Genomic DNA, 11,364 nt, shown 5'->3' on the forward strand with positions numbered 1-11,364 from the left:
CCACCACTTTGGATCAATTAAATCGACGTGAAACACAACCTAATATCACAAAAAGCAAAGGGGTTACACTTTTATTATACTACATTAAGATTTAATTTGGGATTGGTTGGGTTCCTAACCTATTGACAGTGTTGAGGTAGTACGAAGGTATCTTTCTCATCATTCCAAAACTTAGTGGAATCAATTTGGAAGAACCCATTTGGATGTTTCTTCATGGTTGCTTGAGCACCTCTATATATCACCTTGAACCATTTGACATCAAAGTTTAATAGACTAAATTCTCTAAATCCAACCTCAAGAATATCTTGAATAGCTCCACAATACTCAAGATTGTCCTCTATGACATTGGTATCATGTCTACTAGCTCGATTTTCTTGCTCAAAAGTTTCCATCACACCACAATCAAATGTGTTTCTTTTAGAATCCACATGCTCTGTACAAAAGTGCCTTCCCTCTGACCATATTACATTATATAGTTTGTACTAACATTAAACAAAAGCATGACATTTAGCATATATAGTGCATTAAACAAGGTATATACGTGAGATAGAGATAAAGAATGTACTTACTTGAGGGTCATATCCTCTTGCATACTCATTCTCTTCTCTTGTGATCATCTCTCCATTTTGCGATGCCATCGATATTGCCATAAGAAGCCATTCTATATTGATCACATTTGGTAGAGGTTCCAAGCTAGGCAGGAATGGTAAGCGTCTATTTGCTCTTCTTCTGAAAGCTCTTCTCTCATCCTTTCATCTATTGATTGCACCCTTGTATCTCCCAATCCACTTCTCCACCATGAATGGGACTATTTAGAATGCAGAATGTATTCACCTTGTGGGGCATAATGCTTCATCCAGTCTTTGTTTCCTTCCTTTTTTCCCCTGAGGCACATTAGTGATTAGTCGGTTATCCTCCTCATTGCTCCATAATCGTGGCAAGGAGGAAGGATCTATGCGAGATAGATATTTTGAGATATACACAAGAGACTCTTGCATCAACCATCCCTCTGCCATGCTTGCTTTTGGCCTTGCTCTTTGTCTCACAAAGTTCTTTAAGGTTTTTATGAACCTTTCAAGGAAAAACATCCATCGAACATGAACACTACATAATGCCACTTCATCAACCAAATTCACTACAAGATGCAATTGGCTAGTGTGAATTGTTCTCGGAAAGTTGTCCTCAATCATACACATTGCCTCAATAGCATTGAGACAAGCCATCTCAATGGATGTAGGATCTATCTCCTTTAAGGATATGTACCTACATACATAGAAATTATGTGTACTATTTACCAATACATAACTTGTGAACGTATGAGAATTCCAAATAAGCAATATAACAGTGAATTGAAGAGAAGATTCATACCTCACCAAGCTTTCCATTTTGTAAATAGCCTCTCTCACCTTCTTGTCTCCACAACCAACTATAGCAATTGGAAGAATAAACTATGCATAGAAAAAAAATGAAAGTTAGTATATGAGCTTACAAATTATGTACCACAAAGAGAAAATGAAAAAGCAAATATTTATATACCTATAATATCTTGTGCCAATCATGTGTCTTGAGGCCATATAATTGTTCCTCTCCTTTCTTTTTAGTCTTTGTGAAGGCACCCTTCGATGAATGCATTACTCCCGTTGGTGTACAAAAAGAGGCGATCACACTTTTCACCTTATTGTGATCCCTCTTGGTTAATACCCATGGTGCCTTTGGTAGGACTATTTTGAAACTCTCACTTTCAATTGGCCATGCACTTTGAAGGCGTCCAATGTTTTGTAAGTCATCCCTTGCACCCTTTGTATCTCTTTTACCAAATTAAATGGTCCCAAATATTTGTTGCCACATTCTTGAAGATATGTATGGGATCTAAGAGAAGATTGATCTTCATGTCACACCAATATGGAAGTTGAAAGAAGATTGAGTGTCTAGACATCCCATTTGGTGGTGGATTGGGAGTGCTTCTCCATGCCTCAAACTAATCTCTACCTCTCATCACAAGTGGTGAGACATCATGTGGCACATACTTGGGATGTGAAGGAGGGAGAAATCGATGATGTTTGTCATATACCACCTTCTTAAGTGTAGAGGGTCTTTTCAAAACAAGTGATGGTCCGCAAATCGGACATGCATGATGTCTGGAGGTTGCCAAACCTATTTTAAATTTGAGATGATTGAGATAGAGATATAAACTTAAAGTTTAAAGACTAAACTCTTATGCATATAAGGTTCAAGTAGGTACCTGAGCACTCCAAGAACCCGGGGATAGTCATGCATCATCCAAAGCAAAACTCCTTTCAGCTCCATCTCACGCCTATTTATTGGCCTTGAAACGTCATGTACTTTGATACCTCACCATAGTGTCTCAAGCTCCTCAATCAAAGGCTCGAGGTACACATCCATGTTTGCCACCTTATACTTGCTTGGTATAAGGAGAGCAAGCATGATATGACCTTTCTTGATTGCCACCCATGGAGGGAGGTTGTAATTCACTAATACAATAGGCCAAGTAGACCATGATGTGGACTTGAAGCCAAATGGGTTAACAGCAATCCATGCCCAAGCCAAGACGTAAGTGATGAGACTCATCTTTAAACTCTGGTGCCATTGATGCTCCACATGTTGCCATGCCGGTGAATTAGCTATATGATCCTCATGCTGGTACCATCGATCGAGCAATGAGTAGCATGCCACATCATGAGTTCTGCAATCCCCTTACATTTAAACATGTGTTGGATGCGAGGAATGATAGGAAAGTGTCTCAAAACTTTTCGGGGAACTTTATCTCCTTGCAAATCATCCCTATAGCAGCTCTCCCCACATTGTAGACATTGTGTTGCATCTTTATTAACCCCTCTAAATAGCATGCAATCATTGAGACATGCATGTATTTTTGTGTAATCCATACCTAGCATAGAGAGCATTTTACGACACCCATCTCGTGAGTTTGGTAATAGATTTTGAGGGGGAAGAAGCTTCTTGAGAAGCCTACATTGAGAAGCCTACAACATAGGGTAAGAAATCATATGCCAAAATATTAGCAAGGAGAGTATATAGAACATGAAATATTTTCAATAGAATGTGGTGGTCTTACCGAAGCAGTCTTGTGACCCTTGCATCACTCCATCCATAAGTTGTTTGCAAGTTCAATAGCTCCAATTTTGCTCACAGTATGGAGTACAAACATCCGTCATACAAAGGTGTGCTTGCCTCTCTATGCAAGGTTTCCTCCTCTTGTGACATTGGAGCTTACTCACTATCATTTATGACCTCCTGTCCAAAGAAGTCATTCACCATGTCATCCATGATGAGATTCTCTTCCTCCTCATGTGGCAATGGTGGAGGCACCTCATTTATTGGTTGGGAAGACGAGTCTCAGCCTTGCTTTCCATATGAAGCCTTGCCACCTTCCGCACTCTACCCAACGTGACCGAATGGAGTGGCATGTTACCTAGAACTGGTTCTCATCCATGTCATCATCCGCACTTGGTTGTGCCACTATGAAGACCATATTTTCAGACATGCTCAATTGTTATATACGACGTTGTCATATATACTGACCCTTGCACATCGATCACACACACATCAAATGTTTTCTCTTAACCATGCCTCGGATCCAACTTCCGGCCCTTGATGATCACTGTCAGACATCTTTAACCTGGCCAAAATGGATTTAGGGTTCATACAAAACACACAACAACATCCAGTACTACAAACAAAAAATTTACCTACGTTTTCGCTGCTAGACAGCGACCAGAGCATCATTTTTCATTGCACAACAGCGAAAATCCACTGCCCCCAGCAGCGAAATTTCGCTGCTCAGCAGCAGCAGCGACCTCCTATGAAACTGACTCCCGCCTAAATCATTGCCCGACAGGTGTCAATACCTACCTACTTCCTTGTTGCTGCATAAGCATAGCCTACGCTTGCAGCTCGAGCTTTCCTCGCACCTCAACTCATCCCTTAAGGGTGTTGGATCAACTCATCCCTTAAGGGTGTTGGATCAATCAAGTATCCCTCTCCAAGGTAAGCACTTCTTGCTTTCTTCCCTCTTTCTTCATGGTTTCATGTCTTCTTCCAAGCTTTCATGGTTGGAAAGCTTGGAAATAGTTTTATGTGAGATTCTCTCCCTTTCCCTCTCGCCTTTTCTCCCTTTCTCTCTCTTTCCTCTCCCTTTCCCTAACCCTAGCCTAATGCATAGAGCTCTAATAGAGAGCTTTGATGGAGATCTCTTCATCAAAGCTTTCTATTAAGCATTCTATGCATTATGCTCGGGTTTAGGCTTAACATAAACTAGTTTTTCCATTCACTTATGCATTAAGAGTAGGGTTTAGGGTACTCATCTCTTTTTTCTCTTGCTCTTCTTTCTTACTAATGTGTGAGGACTAACTTTTTTATTTATTATGTTTCTTTTTTGTAGGATTATTAAAGTGAGCAAGGTTTTGGGTGTAGCCTCTCATATGGTAAGCCCTCTTTCTTCATTTGTGCTTCTTGTCTTTGTGTTTTTGCACCCATGGGTGCCGGGGATTAGGGCTAGGTCAATAGGCTATTCTTTATGCATAGCCCTCTTACGCAATAGGGCTAGGCTATGCATAAGGCCTACGCATAGCCCTCTTATGCATAGCCCACTTATGCAATAGGGCTTATGCATAGGCCTTATGCATAGGGTATGCATAATCCCTATGCATAGCCCTCTTATGCAATAGGGCTAGATAGCCCTCTTATGCAATAGGGCTAGGTAGCCCTCTTATGCAATAGGGCTTATGCATAGCCCTCTTATGCATAGCCCTCTTATGCATATCCCTCTTATGCAATAGGGCTTATGCATAGCCTTATGCATAGGGCTATTCATAGGGTAAGCATAAGCCCTATGCATAGCCCTCTTATGCAATAGGGCTAGGCTATGTATAGTCCTCTTATGCATAGGGCTTATGCATAGGCTATGCATAGCCCTCTTATATGCAATAGGCCCTATGCATAGCCCTCTTATGCAATAGCGCTATGCACAGGGCGTATGCATATGGCTTGTGAATAGGCCCTATGCATAGCCCTCTTATGCATAGGCCGTATGAACTAATGTTTTGATTTATTATGATAACCTTTTGTAGATCTATTCAAGTGAATAACCTCCAAGGGCATAGGCCACACATACGGTTCATACAGATTCGGCTAGTAGAGGTACGCCCTCTTTGTTTATGCTTCTTCTCTTTGTGTTTTTGCACCCTTGGGTGTTGGGGATTAGGTTTAGGTCAAGAGCCTATAGGCCTATGCATAGCATAGGCCTATGCATAGCATATGCATAGACTGTATGCATAAGCCATATGCATAGGCCGTATGCATACTGCATACGGCCTATGCATACGATATATAGCCTATGCATATGACCTATGCATAGGCCGTACGCATAAGCCTTATGCATAGACCGTATGCATATGGTCTACGGCCTATGTGTACAGCCTATGTATACGTTTGTACGCATAGGCCGTATGCATAGGCCTTATACATACGACCTACACATAGGTCATATGCATAGGCCATATGCATAGGCCTTATGCATATGGCATAGGCCGTACGCATAAGCTGTATGCATAGGCCATATGCATAGGTCGTACGTATAGGCAATATGCATAGGTCATATGCATACAGCCTATGCATACGGTATATGCATACGGTATACGGCCTATGCGTATGCTATGGTTTATGCATAGAGATATGGGAAATTGTTATATGCCATCTAGAATGCTGCTTATGTCAGGTTAGGAGTAACCATCCTCCGACTAACCATACGCCTTACGCATAGGTCATATGCATACAGCCTATGCATACGGTATATGGCCTATGCGTATGCTATGGTTTATGCATAGAGATATGGGAAATTGTTATATGCCATCTAGAATGCTGCTTATGTCAGGTTAGGAGTAACCATCCTCCGACTAGGTGGTTATGGTGGGTGGAGGGGGAGCCCTCGATCTTCTCACTATCCTTCTCTTGCAAAAGAGGAGTTTCCTTTGGCTTTAATAGTGGAGAGCATGTGCAAAATCCTCAGAAGCTATCATCCAAAAGGGGCATTGTCCACCCTGCTTGTCTAAGCAGCATTGTAGGAGGTTGTAACAATGTCCTAATATCACAGGTTGTATTTTTTGTCTACGCTTGTGTTGTTGTTTTCTCTTGGTTAGCTTGACATTGTTGAGGTAAGTGGCCTATTCATTCAACCTCATGTTTATTTCACCCTTGGGTGCTGGGTTTAGGAAATGGACTTATGCATAAAGATATGGGGCATTGTTTGATGCCATCTAGAATGCTGTTTATGTCAAGAGTGGTTATCCGCGAGCAGGTGGTTATAGTGGAGGGGGAGCCCTCAATCTTCTCACTATCCTTCTCTTGCAAAAGAGGAGTTGCCTTTGGCTTTAATAGTGTGGAGCGTGTGGAAAGTCCTCACAAGCTATCATCCGAAAGGGGCACTGTCCACCCTCTGCGCCTTGTCTAAGCAGTATTGTAGGAGGTCTTAATAATGTTCTAATATCACACGTTGTATTCTTTGTCTAAGCTTTAAGTATGGCTTGGGTTAGAGCAATTGTGTTTTGTTTCCTATGCATGTATGTAGCAGCAATGTCAATTGACCCGTCTCACAAGATCCTAATGTGGCCAATCCGCTATCCATTATAAATGAGTGATATGGGCAGCAAGCTTGGTCATAGTTTACACAGACACATGTATGGTTCCATCAACCCTTTTCACATACACAAAGTTAATCTTTTATGCATTCTATTTGTCTTATATTTTAATCTTATATGCAGGTCGGTCGATGCCATGGGGGGCAGACTACCCCACTTGGCCAGTCGATGCCATGGGGGCAATCTACCCCACTTACTCAATCGGGGTGGTAGACCATGCCTTTGATAGGCGCGGGGACGAGTGGTGCAGGCCCATTAATGATATGGTTGTGATGAGCCTACACCACCTTCCTCTACTAGGCTGCTCCCTCACATCCATCTTCACCATGATGACAACATAGTAGGGAGTCTGGGGGGGTAGTAGCGAGGGGGAGCAGGCTGTTTTTGCTTTGGCAAAAGTAGCATTAGGTCTCCCGATGCGTCCCCCCAACAGAGGGGCTCTTCATCTACACATTATTAGCCAGCCCCCAGGAGACCCATTCCACCATTTGATCCACACCTCCTACTATACACCATGGATGCGGGTGGTGTCCTCATGATGGATGCATGAGGAAAGCAAGTCACGAATCGTATGCAATTACTTGCAAACCTAGAGTTCGTGAACTCCTTCAAAAAATGGAAAGCACAAGATGAACTTTCTAAGAAATATGTTATCGATGTGCCTAAGTCGAAGTTCCCCGTGCCACATGCGGGTCTTTGCTTCTTCGAGGAGTGGATGAAGTGGCGCACTAAGATTTTTCTCTCTAATAGGAGAGAAAATATCAAGAGAGCAGCAAAGAATAATTTGGAGAGAAGCCTAGCATGTGTATGGCCGAGGACTGGAGGCACGCACGTAGATTCATGAGAAAGCACCCAGGTGATTTTCAACAACAAGCGGCGGTGAGTGCTTTTCGACTATGGAAGCGAGGGGCTTCGCACTTCGGCTCTGGTGGGAAATCCTCCTTTCTTGCTCGTTTCATAAGTATCATTTCTTCTCTCCTTTAATTTCATTTTATAATATATTATTTTCTTGAAAAAATTATATATTTTCTTAATTGTTTTTTTGTTGAGGGAGGTTGTTCGGTGTGACCCAACAAAGGAGGAATATGACTATGGGTATAGATCCCCTTGTCTGCTATTGTGGGCGTGGATGCGTATGCGAGGTGTACGCTTGGATGAGTCCGTTTTGGGGACTCAAACTAATGAGGTAATGTGTTGCCTAAACCATTCTCTTTTCTACATCTAATTGTATTTTAATGCTCTTGCTTACCTTACGCTTGATGGCATGCATGTAGGATGAAGGGGAAGAAGAAGAGAAAGATCCGAATTATTAGCGTGAAGCAGGTCAAGAGGACGAGGAATCAGATGATGAAGATCACTTGAAATTCGATGAGGATTCCAGTTAGATACCTCTTCATTGTAATAACTTTATGTATATATAGCCAAAGGCTTAACAATTTCTGAAGAAATATAATAACTTTTTGGGCTTAATTATATTCTCCACAATGTATGTGTTTCTTATATTTGTGTTAGTGTTACAAATCTGAAACTGTGACTTTGTTTTAATTAAAAAATAAATGAGCTAGGGTAGACTGGGGAGTCATGTGCAGACTCCCCAATCTGCCCTAGCTCTTTTTTTGCTCAATGAAAATATAAGTCGCTGCTTAGCAGCGAAAATTGGAACATCGAACCCATTGCAGCAGCAAAAATAGTAGTGTTTCTAGTAGCAAAAATGGCCCGACACCTAGCTACCCTTCTAGTTATAAAAATACTGCTATTTTCATTGCTAGACCCTTATTTTGTTGTAGTGCATGCCACATTTGTATCCAATGCTGCCATCTTCTCATCTATGGAATCTTCCCATTTTTGATTTCCAAGTGCCTGCTCAAAAAATATGGGCTCAATCTCTTGAATTTCTTTAACCATGTAAGCGTATTGATGGGATGGGATATATAGCTATCATATCTCAACTTGTCAACATGATATCTAACCCGAGTAAACTTGTGTATGCTTGGATCATTACCAGATGTTCTCAAAACAACCCTGGTTCTCTGTATACCAACATGACTCTAACCACTGATAAAATGCTAAGCTCCTCATCAAGGCTTTGATTGGATCCACTAGAGTCACCATCCACATAGGAGTCACCTACTAACAGATTAGGCACAAAGAGTTGATCTATCTTGTCCTTCCATTTATGTTATACATATGTACCAGCACGTGTAGTACCATGAGATGATACATCTATATTCTTTATATATGTCCTCAACCCGCGTGACCATGGACTAATAACACTAGATCAATTACTAGAGGGAGGACTCTCCAAGTTCACTAAGCATATGTAATTGCTACTCTACATGTGGGACATCATCATTACTTCATATATATCTATGTCTTTATTAGTGTAGTGTAGAAAGTGTAGGGAGAAACTATAGACTGCTTAACGAAGACATGCGATTCTATACTTGCAGGTTACCTTCACTGGTGTACAACACCAACTACTCATCTCATTAAAGACAGCATCTCTGCTTACTCACATCTCATGAGTGTTAGGCTTATAATATTTGTAACATTTTTGCTCTAAAAAATAATCAATGAAGATGCATTTCTCTACTTTCTTTGGATCTAACTTGGTTATCACTTCATTAAGAGCATGGACATATGAAATATATCCAAATACTTTCAAGTGAGACACATATACTTTATGCTTGTAAACTTTTGTTTAGGTATCATGTTCAGGTATCATGCCATGAACACGTGAAATGGGGGTCATATTCAGAATGTAAACAACAGTTGCTATTGCTGCATCCTAAAAATAATCTAGCATATTCTTTTCTAACATCAAAGCATGCGTAACTTCTACAATGTGCCTAATTTTTCCTTTCTATAACACCATTTTGTTGGTAGAGTGTACATGCACATGAATACCTCTTGATTGCCTACTTTCTTAAGAAATCACTAAACTTATTGGAGAAATATTCTCCCCCACCATCCAATCTTAGGTATTTGGTTTGCATACCTTTTCCCTTCTCTCAACTAAGGCTTTAAATCTCTAAAAGTGATCAAACACCTCACTTTTCTCCTTCGTGAAGTAAACCCACACTTTCTTAGTGTGATCATCAAGGCTCAAGATGTGATAATGCACCTTCCTATTATGTCTACCTACTACTCTTGGCTAGTAGCTTCTTGCAAATATTTTCTTTCAAAATTAAATGAAAAGAGATGGAGCTACCATTACCAATTTTTCACTTCATGTACTTGCCTCTTGATCTCTTCATGTGAACCAACACTCTGAACCTGTGAGAAGAATATGGGAGAGAGGGTGAGATTGAGCTCTTGGTAAGTAAACACACACACACACACACACACACAAGAGATGGGTGACTGAATTTGCTTCTCTTCTCTATAATTATAACATATAGATAAGAGTACATAGATATAATATAAGGGAAAGTAATCTCCTACTATAACATACAAGGTTAGTGGACATAGCGTGAACCCAACTATATGAGTTGGCATTATAACTATGTTGTAACTCTAGTACATCAAAGTGGCTATCAGACAGCCTCTTGTAAACCACTGGCAACATATTGCCCATAATATCATCAACCATCCTAGTGATGTAGGTGTACAACATTTATCCTAGCATGTCACTTATATCCGCACTAGTTAAGCTCGATATCTTAACACAAAGGATATCATTAACAAAAATAAATGATTGAACAATATATTATAAATAACAAATGGTTTACAATAATAAATCCTTCCAAGAAACTCCCCTTTGCTTGCCTCATTTGCTTCATAGTCATGTAAATGAAACTCCCTATATAACGCACTATACATAGTAGGGTCCTCCAAAAGATCAAAGATCACTTGCATTTATAGCCAATTTTGTGTTCTACTCTAATGGCACTGAGATTGGCTTATAACCTATCATTCCATACTGGGACAATATGTCCAAAGCATACTGCCTCTGTAAAGCCAAATCCCATTACATGATTAGATCACCTCTATACCCAAGAAGTATCACAGCTTACCTAAATCCTTTATTTCTTGAGGAGCATCTTCACCTAATGAATGTCAACATCATTTTCCCTTGTGATAATCAACTCATCAACATAGAGATGACTACTAAAACAACACCCTTATTAGTATTTCTCACATAAAGTGAAAAATTTATTGTAGATATATGAAATTCAATAGTGATAAGAGACTTTCCTATCTTGTCTAACCATGCTCTAGGTGCCTACTTCAAGCTATACACGGCTTTACGTAAGAAAGTATTCTTTACATCCATGTTAGCCCAATTCTAAGGTTAACAAGAGCTACCGCCATTATCTTACATTAAGGAGTCACGCTAGATGCACCAAAGGGTCATACATTCAAGATATGAAGCAATAGTGTCCAAAACTACAACTTGGACGGGCACCCGTAATGGTGTGATGGAATATTTATGGCAATTCCCGCTTCAAGAGCGTGTGGTAGCAAGCAAGGATAAATTCCTAAGTGATGTAATTCATGGATATATTATGAGAATAGTCATTGCAATTGCATTAGGCCTCTTATGAGCCTAAAGTGCATGGCCAACCATAGTTTAAGTGAATGTGAACACTTATGGCCATGTATATAAGTGAATATCTCTCATAATACAATATACTCTCCCATTGTGTAATTGAGTCTTTCTCTTGCTAATCCTCTTGCTAATCTCTCT

Source organism: Cibotium barometz, chromosome 2 (assembly GCF_041138505.1).
Source record: "Cibotium barometz isolate CiBa-2024 chromosome 2, ASM4113850v1, whole genome shotgun sequence".
In the NCBI taxonomy this organism is placed as follows: domain Eukaryota; kingdom Viridiplantae; phylum Streptophyta; class Polypodiopsida; order Cyatheales; family Cibotiaceae; genus Cibotium; species Cibotium barometz.